At 36.1% G+C, this 12,386-nt stretch overlaps 1 protein-coding gene across 1 annotated transcript in view; it reads right to left on the bottom strand.

Moving 5' to 3' along the window:
• Positions 1–11,069, bottom strand: part of LOC408896 (semaphorin-2A) — a 503,815-nt gene extending 492,746 nt beyond the window's left edge. Inside the window, exon 1 of the mRNA XM_016912661.2 lies at positions 10,327–11,069. The gene's annotated coding sequence lies outside the window, so the exon portion shown is untranslated. The remainder of the gene's footprint in view (positions 1–10,326) is intronic.
• Between the last annotated feature and the right edge of the window lie 1,317 nt (positions 11,070–12,386).

A 12,386-nucleotide genomic window follows, 5' to 3' on the forward strand; every position in this document is an offset into this window, starting at 1 on the left:
CGATCGCGTTTCGGGGTCAAAATCGATAAGAATCGGAGGCTCGTCGGAGGAGGGGGTAGTGCGGCTAAGAGAGATGAGAAAGAAAAGGGGACGAGAAGGATGGTGGAGGATCGAGGATATTCCCTCGAGTTAGCCGCACACCGAAATACGATAACATCTTAACTGCCTTAGCTCCACGCATTGGTTTTTCGTTCAACCCTCACTGGTCGGCCAAGAAATTGTTGCTCCGCAATCGAATTTTCCTCCCTCTACACGGGGAAAAATTAACGATTGGAGAATAGGAAGGAGAAATATTGAGAATATATTTAAAAAGGAATTATTAATTATCTTTGTGGTTTGTTTGTTTATTTCACGAGAGAAATTGAGGGAATTGAGAGAATTCTTCAGGATCAAATTATTTCTGATGACAATTTTTTTTCAATTATATCATTACTGATTAAATATTACTAAACATGATGCCGTTTCTCGAATAAAATTTTAAAGATCATTCGAATATTTTAAAAATTATATTTTTATTTCGATATAACGAAATTATCTAATTCAATATATAATTTTGAAAGTATATTAAATCTACATATAAAACAAAAATAAATGTTCTGATTGCCTTGAACATTGCTGTTTTCAATTAATTATTATTTTCAAAGGTTTCAATCCGCGTATAATATAAATACAAACAAACGTAAAGAGAGAAAGAAAGAAATTTTAAAGCAGATTACAATTAAAAACAGATATCTCATCGTATATATTTCTCCTTGGCTTATCCAGATTTATGTTTCAACCCCCAATTCTCGCGCGAAATAGCCAGAGGAACGGAATAAAATTAGCGCAGAGAGTTTTCTCTTTCCTAATTCAACAACCTTCCTACTCCATTTTCGATCATCGTAAATTCGTCGTTTCGGCGAAAATACAACACGTATTTCATCTCTCGGTTGAACTTGTTTCAAAGAAGGCGTTTCCTGGTGTATCCTGATATATATATATATATATTTATAAAGAAGCGGCGAGGATACGAAAAGAGCATCGAGTATCGAGAGACCGTCACGTATCTTTCTGTCACGAAAACTTGTCCATCCGGCGGCAAGAAACGGCGAGAGAAAGAAAAAAAGAATTTATCGCGGAGGGATACGTCTATGCATCCGTTTCCCTCCCACAAAGAAGATTGTCAAACGTGGAGGGAAAGGGTTGGCACGTTTCTCGTCGTGAAAGACGAGACGGGTCCGCACGCGTTTCCGACTTCCGGTTTCCGATGGTGGAAATAAAAGAAGCTCGTTCGGGAAGCAGAAAAGCAGGATCCTCCGCGGATCGCAAAGTACAAGAATTGGTTTCTTTCTTCGCGGAGGAAAGGAAAGGAAATTGTGAGAGAATCGAAGGAGCAAGGGGAAAATGTAATTGATGGGAAAATTTATATGAAATATTGGATCGGTGCAGGTGTCTCGTATCTCTTAAATAAGAAAGTTCAACTTACTCGCGAATCACGACATTTCAAAGAAATGTATATTTTAATATATAAGAGGGATGAAAAATATTATTTTAATGCAATCGAATATATTAAATATCGATTTAACCTGCACGAATTTAAATATCGCGATTAAAAATTAAAAATTTTGACCTCACGCGTGAAAATTCTAAAATTAAATATGATTATATTATTGATAAGAACAAAAGTAACAAATAACAATAATTAAACTGATCAAAACTTGTTAAGATAAAGTGTATATTTTGATTTTAAAGATAGAAAGAAAAACAGATTGAAAGAGCACGCGTTATGTTTTTTTGTGTTCTTGGAAAAAAAAAAAATTAAAATAAACTTCCAACAATTGTACCTCCAAGAACTCTCATTGGATATTTCTGATCAAATCTATCGAGAGAAAATTGGAAGAAAAAGTAGGAAAAAGAGAAAGAGAGAGGAAAAATAGAGAAGAGATAGAGATCCATTAAAAAGAGCGAATAAAGTAAATTAGTACGGTTAAAAGAGACCTAAAATGTTGGGAAAATATTTCATTAAATAACTCAATTCACTAATGAAATTTATATTTCATTGGACAAGAATACTCTTCTTTTAATTCAATTTCTTCCATTTTTTTTTTCCATTCATTCAACGAAACGAAGAAAAAAAAAGAGAAGATAGAAATATAACCATTCTTTCAACGAAATGAGATTTATTATATATAATGGACTAAGATTTACGAATCCCAAGAAAGAGAGTTAATGCAGGTGATTCATATTCTTCTTCCTCGTCTCAAGAAAATAAAGAAATCAACCGGCAGATGGAGAAGAAATGGTGTTAAATCACTCGTTTCTATCTAATAGATTTCCGAGAGAAAAGAGATTTCGTAACAAAAAATATCTGTATATAAAAGGGGGAAGGGGAGGAGAAAGATATCTTCTAAATCTATTTATATAGAATTGACGCTGATCGAATAAATCTACTCTCATTTCCTCCACTTGCTCGATAAAAATTATTTATCGACTCCTCAATTTCCTTTCGACCAATTATTATTATTTCTCAACTTTTCGTCTTTCTAACCAAATTATCACGTGCCTATCGTCACACAATTTCTTCGAATCTTTTAACGAACTCGTGATTTCTCCAACTGAATTCTGAACTAATAAATTCATTTCAAACATTCGAAACCGTGTTAACTCATTGTCGGATCCAATGAAACCTATCCTCGATTCCGTAGAATTTCAACGATCATTCTCCCATCATTAATGATACATTTGAACCTATCAGTTTCATCCTATCTCTCTCTAAGGATGCATTGAGATTTCTCGAATCAAAGCTGAACAAAATAACGAAATTCGCAGCGAGGAAGGATTGAAAGAAAAAAGAAAGCGCGAAAAGATCCTCGATTCGGACGGAAAAAAATATCAATGCAGCAACAACGCGTTGCAGCGGAAGTCCGCGCGTCCGGATGCAACAAAGCGGAAGTGTAGAATGGAAAAAATGGCGGAGAACGGGAGAGTTACAACGCATTCCGTACGCAGCAACGCTCCTCCCTATAGGTCGTGTCTCTTTTGAAAGTTTCATGAGGTTCGCGCCAATTGGGGGGAGGGGAGGGAAGGAAGCTTTTTATTCGCGAGAGGAACGCTTTGCATTTTTACGACGGGGGAGAGGTAAGGTTACGTGTAAGGGCCCTGCGAGGGCTCTCCTTGCGCGTCACAAGAAACCGAATGGTGGGAGGAGGGGCGAACATCTACCGTGTCAATATTCCCCGATGATACGCTCACCGGACATATCCCCGAGAAATGAAGTCTGGAAAACTCTATCCACGTGGAAAATTTCGCGTGAAATATTCAATTGGAATGGATGAGGTGTGTGTACAGCGTTGAGATAAGGGAATGCAAAATTGACGAGTTTTTATGGAAGAAATAATTGTACTGTAATATTACGATAAAATATGTTGTTGAAATTGTTATACTTTAGAGAATTTAGAGGAAACGATTTCGAAAAAAGTAAGTACTTCAGTAGAAAAGAAAGAAATACAAGTATAATCTTCTCCTGTATCTATAAATTTGCATGCTATAAATAATATTGAAAATTTGATTTAAATATATATATATAAATTCCTAGAAAACTTCACTAGAAAAGAAAGAAATACGAGTATAATCTTCTCCTGTATATATCTCCTATAAATTTGCATGCTATATAAATAATATTGAAAATTTAATTTAAATATAAATTCCACGAATGAACTTATCTTTTTTTCTTTTTTTTTTTTAATTATCCCTTTTGGATTATTTGTGAAGCGAGTCAAATAGAGAATTATTTGCGGATTCAATTTTGTAGACGTGATGAAATGGATATATACGTTAAAAAATTGTATTAATAATAAAAAATTCGCTGTGTTAATCGTGCTATAATTTTAGAATCCTTTTGTTCGTACGATTACAAAACATATGTGCTGAAAACACAGGCAAATTTTTTTAATCATACAACATCAGCGTCCATCAGATCCGTTCGTGCCCCTTGAGGATAAAACCTGTTGAAGCATACATCGTGGACATCTCTTTCAAAATTGTACAAGTTTTTCAATTAACCAATTCAAATATTAACACGTGCTTCGTTCTATCAACATCGTGTTACAAATTTATAAATGCAATTTCGCAAACCAATTATTTAACCAGGGGCGATTTCTAATTTTCCTCCACTTACTCCTTCCGTTGCATTAATTTATTATTAAAAAAAAAATTTTGTTTGATTATATATCCAATTCACAACTCGTATACAACAATATCGAATCCATATCTAAAATATATTTCTAAAAAAAAAAAGAAAAAAAGACTTTGTTCCAATAGTTAAGCTGCTCGAGTTTCAATTTTCCAAAAAGATTGGAGACGAGCCACACCAACTTCCCAGATAACTGACTTCTCCCCCCTCGACTTTTCTTTTTCTTTTCTGTAACCGATATCTATATAGTTATAAACGATGGAGAGGGATAGTTGAATATTTAATAAAATCTGGAGATCCTCTTCGCGGCTCTTCTTTAATCTTTAATCTATTCGGCCGCACCGATAGCCAGGGGCCTTCTCGGCCGTATTCCTGGAATTCTTCCAATCTCACCGGAATATTTCCCTCTTTCTCCAAGCTTTCTAACTAACTTTATTTCCCATCCTTACCCCCTCGAGTCGACCTTGAGTATCCGGATCTCCTATTCTTACCTCGAAGAATTCGTATTCCACGAGACTCTCTCCTCCTCTCCGTCCCTTCTTCCTTTTCTCATCCACGAGAGAAAGAAACGAGAAGGAAAACGAGACGGAAAGTTGCGATAAGTCGATCCGTCAGGTGCGACCCCGAAAAGAAAGCTTTCAATGGAAAACGGTCTCGGCTAAGAACGCAGATTCCCGGACCTCTCCGGGGATCGGCCAACTTTTCGCTAACTTTTTCGCGGAGACCGAGGAAGAGGAGGAAGAGGAAAAGAAGGAGGAAGAGGAGGTGCCGCCCCCTAAGAGTTCTCGAAACTCGTTCCCCTTCAAACCAGTCACCCGCAAACACGAGCAACCTCCTCTCGTCGGCTGTTCCTCCTCCACGTGGAAGAAGAGCGTTGGAGGAGGAAGAGGCTTGGAGAAAATAGGCGATTCTTCGACGGGAGTTTCACATTTGGTAACTGTGTACTGTAGCAAGCAACTCTTAACCCCGATCGAAAAAGCCGAATTTGTTTGGAAGAAGTTCGTTGAAGGAAGGAAAGAAGGAGAAGAACACGTTTGTTCCAGTGTGCATCAAAAATGTAAGGAAATGATGTAAGGATATTCGAGATGATTCGAGAAGAGAATGAGATAGTGAAAATATTGAAATTAAGTAGAAGCTATTTTTCTTTCAACCTTGCTCTTTCCTTCCGTAATTAAAAATTTCAATGAGGTAAAATATAACGATACTTTATTCTTATTTCTAAAATTTCTGTGTGAATGATTATAAGTAATTATATAAGAATAATCGTCCCAAAAATTCTACGATCTCATTCGTTTTGATTCTCTTGGGTTCACAATTCTATTCAACGAATAATCGTTATTTCTTTTTAACGAAATCTTACCGACCTAAAAATCACGAATTTCTTTCAAATTTGACGAAAAATTTCGGGATCACGCTGGATCGACCGACTCGCCACCCCCGAGTAAAAATTAAGCGCTGCCATTATCGCAGAATTAAATGTATCCCAGTATTTAAATTTATTTAAAACTGCGCGAATTCACCACGATCTATCCTCCCCTTTCTCTCCCCCCCAACCTCTCTTTTGAAAGCAAAGAAAGGTCAGTCGCGGAATTATATTCGCGCGGTGTATCTCGGCACATAGTGGTGAAAAGCAAATTTTCGCGCTACAAAGGAACATTTCACGTCAAAAGGAAAGTAAGCGATCAAATAAGCCCGTGAATTTCAGCAGGCGTCTATGCAGCCGTGCAACCAGTTATATCGAGAGTTGAAAAGGTACAAAGAGGAAGGTGAAGTGGCGAGAAAGAATGGCCGGGGAAAACGATGAGAGAATGAGAGAGAAAGAAAGAGAGAGAGAAGGATTCATCGATTCTCAAAACGTGCATCGATATATCCTGGAAGACGTTTTACCCGGCGTGTAAACGGTGTTCTCTTTCGCGGATCCACTTTTTTCGGGGGTTGCTCGTAAAACAGTGAAAAATTTATCGTTCCCTAAGACGACGCTTACGTACGAAAAACTCGATCGATGCATATTTAAAGGCTCGATCATCCCTTCGATTTGAATTCTGATCAACGATTCTGACAGAACGATCGAGATAAATTTTTGAATATATAAGGTAAAGCATCTCTGTGAGGGGAGGGAAAGGTACCGTGCGTGTGTACATAAACCACGCGTGCTTGTCGATCGAATACGATGTTCAAATATTTTGGGCGCGCGTGTATCTTTATATCCTGGCGAAATTTATTTTGATAGAGATGATAGATAGAGATTTTGCTGGATAACGTAAATTTCGTAGAAATTTAATTCGGCTTAACGACGCCACCAAGTCAATATTTACTTTGCTCTGTTTAATAACTTAAACACGAGTCGATGCTTTCCTTTATAAAGACAAAAAAAGGGAAACACGAATATCTGAACTAGAATGTAATCACGTTATATTCGTCGTTAATTTATTCGATGGCTAAAAATAATTCGATCTTTTCTGGAGAAAAGAAAATTATATCATTTGAAGGATACGATTTCAATTATGCCTACTTTATTCGATCTCAAAAAAATTAGATCTAAATCAGATTTAAAAATTTCACTTTCGTGACGATATTATATATTAGAGATAACAAACTATCTTCGATCGAATTATATGCAGGCATAGATGATCGTAGTGTATACGTAGCAATTAATTTAGTACTACCTTTGACGTAGTTAACTCTTACCTCAAAGACAACTCTCTCTACTGCTACATTATGTATACGTGTGTACACCGGTCATTTTAATCAATCTCGAACTAAATTAAATTGAAAATAAATGGGTAAGTAGTAACAGGATTTAATTACAAGAAATCCTCTTTGTATAAATTAAAAAAATTTTCTATCAATTCGTTCTCAAATCGTTCGATCAAAACGAAGAATGAAAACACGAATTATACGCACGTGATGATACTTTAATAATCAATTAATCCTTATCGGACTTTAACTTTTCTTTTCAAATTTTATTAAATATCGAAAAATTCAAAAAGAATTTTTATTTAACCAATTGAATTTCTATTGTAAATCCTACTCATTTTAATCAACACGATTAATATTAATAATCATTGAAATGATTTATACAAAGAGGATATAACATTACATAAAAATTTAATACCCTGTTACTTGACAAACTTTCGAGTAATCGCGCAGAGATAACTAAACAACGAATTTCTTGAAACGAAAAGCAAAAAGTATTTAAAAGAAGAAAGAATAAAATCAAGTATTCGTCTCTTCGTTTGCAAGATTTCTAACAGAATACGCTAGAAAAATTTTAAATATCCAAGCACGTAATAACATCCGTACGTACAATCCTCCCCCAATCGTTCGATCTTCCTACGAATCACGATGAATCGTTAATCATGAATTCCCATCCCGTATGAATATTTGCTTCTAATTACCGTGGTACGAAGGGGGGCGCGTATGTATCTATTGAAAACGGGTCGGGTATCTCGCGGAACGATTCGCTTCGAACGTTATACACAATCGACGGCGGTGGTCCGTTCGAATACCGTGCACGCACGTATGGGGATGACGACGATGATGATGATGATGCCCGATGGAAAACAATAAAGATGCCATACTACGCCGAAGGGTGGTATGGAGGAGGAAGCCTCCCAGCATTCGTAATTTCCGATGACGCGATAATGCTGACCACCATGCCGGCTAAAACAATTTATAAGTCCGTATCTCGACAGGTCACTTTAAATTATGAACCTCTTTATTACCCTGGAAGACGGTGTAAACGCGCTGAGTCGTTGTTGTAAAATCCTCTCCTCTCTCTCTTCCCTCTTCCCACAGATTTTGCTCGCGTATGCACGAATTTCGCACGAGCACGAAATTCCGGGGATTAATAGACGTATAATATAAATCGTTAACGCGTTGTTAGTTTGGGCAAAATGAAATTTCGATCGAATCGAAAGTGGCAATGATATGACTTATGCACGACACACGTACAGGGTTGAGTTTCCTCTTTGGAAATTGTGTACGAATTGTGTATGAATTATATCGTGATTGAGTAGATTCTTGTGTATGGAGCGTGAATGTAAATTTATTCAGCCTCCTTCACGATACTCATACATGTTGAAATAGACGACTGTTCGATAATTGTGGATAAAAAGGGAAGAGGAAAGAGTGAATCTTTTTTATACTTAGGTAATATCAATGATTTTTAATATCTATCGCGTTAATTTTCATAAATTCCATAATTCGAGTTAGTTTTGAAGAATGTTGAGTCGTGACGAAGGGACAACAGTGTTAGAAAATTGTTACACATTTGTCTGACCGCGTAACAAAGCAATATTATTTAGACTGTCAATTTAATTAATGAACTTGATGTTTATTGGTATTGATCTTGGAATAGGAATATTGGACACGTATACAACACGAGTGATAATTTCACAATTTGTGTCGAATATAATAACAATAATTTTCATTTCCTATTGCTAATACGTGTAAATACGTTATTGAATACGTTGATTAAATACAATTGCTCGTAATACCAAGTAATTATAATATAATCACGCGACGAGTAGATTTTAGAAATTTTCCACGGGAAACGATAAACGATGATTCGACAAGAGTTTCGACCCTTGAGCGAAGCGACACTTGAAAATAATAGAAAGCTCAATTAGGATTCAATCGGATAATTAGCCACTACAAAAATCTTATTAATATTAATAAATATCCCATTTCAAATGGAATATTTCACCGTCCCATTTTACCTTACCCTATTATTAATCCTATTTCAAAAATTCGCGTCCACGTTACAAGAATAATAAAATAATATCTCGTCAATGATGAAGATAACTGATTTCTTTCTTTCAACAAACTTTTATCAACCGAAAAAATTTCCCATTTTCTTACAACCAGCTACATTCATCGTACGATAAGCTGATTAAACAAGATTAAGGATCGGATTGAGCGATATAAATATTATTATCCACGAGCTTGACGGCTCTTTTCCTAATCCGCAGCATGGCGAAGGCGGTGAAAGAGCCACAAGACATCATCTCAACCCTCTGGAAACGATCTTGCCCGTTTAATGGGCCAATTAACCCCCTTACCCCTTCCTTAGTGAACGCTCGCCAATCACTGTCAATGAACAACCGATCAAGGCTTAAACCTAATAATTATTATATTTCGATATTTGACGAAATTAAAAGGAGCAACACCCGTTCGTCCAACGAACGAACGCGTTATGGGCCGCGGGCAAACCGATAGAAAGACTATGGCGAATCGATGTGTACGGAGTGTCGTGGTAACATTAGCGAGGCATGAAAATTAAATTCCGCGTAACGATGTCGACAAAAACAGCGTTTTCAGCCCGAAGCAACAGTAGCCGTTCATCGATTCGTCCATTATCCGAATTTCAATTAGCCCGTCTCCCTCTCTCTCTTTCTCTCTCTCTCTCTCTCCGTGCCGAGGTACGATAATAACATGCTACTACCTGCGTGTCCCGAAGGTATGGAGAGGGGAAAAAAATGGAAAAAAAAAAAAGAGTGGAAAAAATTGCTCCGCGTGTCGTTGAAAAAACAAATGCTTCGTGTGTGTGGACTCGTTAATATCTTCGAGAAAAAGAAAAAAAAAAAAAGAACGCGTATCTATTTTCGTGAAATTGCAAACGTTGTTCGATTAATCCAAGAGATAATTATAAAGAGGAATATAATGGTAATAAAGGTGGATCGATGGAGTTTCATTCAAGATCCACTGTGGTGTGTAAGAAGGAAGCCGAGGTGTGGAAAGTGTTCCTTCATCGGAGAGAAAGCGAAGAGAAAGAGTTATGAATAACAATTTCTTTACGGGCTTTATCGGCAAATAGAATGTTTCTCGATGGGGGCCAATATTTCTCGATCAAACATTCCTTGGATATTCGTTAATTAAAAATATGTCATTATGGTACACACGCGATGTTTTCCAGAAACGATGTTTTATTTGTACATTGGCGAAGATATTTTATCGAGAGACCGTGTTTGTTCTTCCTTTAAAATAGTAAGAGGATACGATAAGAGAGAAGATAGTTTCATTAAAATGCAAATTCCTCGAATACGGCACAATTTTACGATAGTAATTTTAAATAAAGAAGAAAAAATTTCGTTTCTTACGACGAAATTATATAAATATTGTAAATCTAGATCTAATATTTTCGTTCGACTCACCACTGACGCGTTGAACAGCGGTTCCGGGGGCGCAATGATCCTTGTAATCCTTTCGCGTTGTATACGTGATCTTTAAAGTTTCCACTCGTAGTTTCCCATTACACGCAAAGTTTCGTCAATTCACACGCGTCCCGCGAATATATCATCGAATCGGAGTTAACCGAGTTTCTCTAAAACGTAACAAATTATATTTCTGCGTTTTCGAATACATGAACGAGCTAACTTTTTAACGATACGTTGTTATATCCACGAGAAGAAGAAAAAGAGAGAGAGATTATTCACAAGCAACTACGACTTTAACTTCGAAAAATCTGGCAAAGAAATTGTCAATATATTTACCAACACGTTTCTATTACCAACTACTAATTTATCAAATACATATGGAAACTCCGATTGTAGACTCGTGACAATTAAATATTTTACCATTTTAAATTTTCGATCACATTCTTACACATTTCACGTACTTGGACGTTCCCCTAATTCACCAATATCGTTAACTTTTTTCTTTTTTTAAAGCGTTTGATTCGCGCCAAAACGAGAGTGATTTTCACCGAAGGAAAAAATTTCGCGAACACACTTTTTTTTCCCCTCCCCCTGCCTCGAACGAATGGCACGAGGAGACGATAAATCACAGGTAGAACTGCTCGCCGAACTAATATTGCTGACGAGATATACTCGAACGATATACTTCAACAACGAACGAGTCGCAAAGAGATCCAAAACATCCGCACGCTTCCCGTCGACTGAAAGAGTGGCGAACCGTCTACGGCTCTTGAGGCAAATAGTGCGCATGCGACATAAACAAACCGTAAAGGAAAACTTGGCATACCGGGTGGGAGTTGCGGGCCCCGACGTATCTAACGAGACAATTGTGAAATGTGATAATAATGTGCACAGAATTGGACAATATTATATTATGTAATCGTATATCCATTATCCCCTATTATATATTATATATATGTATGTGTGTGTGTGTGTATATATAACAAGAATTTGTGTTTCTCGTCGCAAATATGAGATTCCAGCGTGGAACATTAATGAACGTATAGGAATAAAAGATATTTAACGATGAAAATATAAAGTGTATTAATAAAGGAGGAAATTAAATATTCAGGCTGAGAAATTGAAGGTAAAATTTAATCGCGAAACGTTATAAACATGGGCGTGCAATTGAACGGCAAATTTAATTAGCGTTAATTTAAATAGCATAATCATATTAATTACGTATATAGTAACTATGGAATCAGAAATTACGCTCTTATCGTGATTACGCGCTATAAGAGTTTACCGTGTTCGTAAATCATCGTAAAATTAATTACTGAAAAACGTATTAATGTAAATATTTCGTCGGTTGGGTTAATTAATGAATGAAATATTCGGCGAGCAAGAATGATTTTTTTGTCACGCGTTCAATTTTAGAAACGCATAATCATCTGGATGTTTTTCCATTTTAATGACGATACCACGATATATTTATTTGTTAAACAATTTATATATAAATCGATACGCGAATCGGGCGATGATTATTCCCAACGATTTTTAATTTTAACGTGTATTAAACTTTACGCTTTTCACTTCTTCCATAAACGTGTCATTATTGTATTTTATCCTTGCGCATATACAGTATGCGTTTAGCATATATTTAACATAATAAATAGCGAGCATATAAATTGTTAATACACCGAATCGATATATTAAACAAGATATTCAACGAAATAAAGAGGATTTAAATATTAATTTTAGCAAGCTACCTTGTAACACGTATATTGCCTGATATAACTCTTTCCTATACTACTGAGAAATCCCGATACACCCGCATCACCTGGATATATCTCTGTTTAATAATCACTTTTTATCCCAATTAAAACGTATCGTATTTAATGTTGCATAATATTAAATACGCGTAATACGATGAATAAATAAAACGTCAAACGCGGAAATAAAAAGTTGTTCGATTTCGCAAAGAACTATTGTACTAACGAGTCACTAACACGTTATAATTATTTCCATTTTACTATTTTACAAAAGTATCACAAATTTTTCAATCTGATTATAAATCT

The sequence above is a fragment of the Apis mellifera genome, linkage group LG6 (assembly GCF_003254395.2).
Source record: "Apis mellifera strain DH4 linkage group LG6, Amel_HAv3.1, whole genome shotgun sequence".
Classification (NCBI taxonomy): Eukaryota; Metazoa; Arthropoda; class Insecta; order Hymenoptera; family Apidae; genus Apis; species Apis mellifera.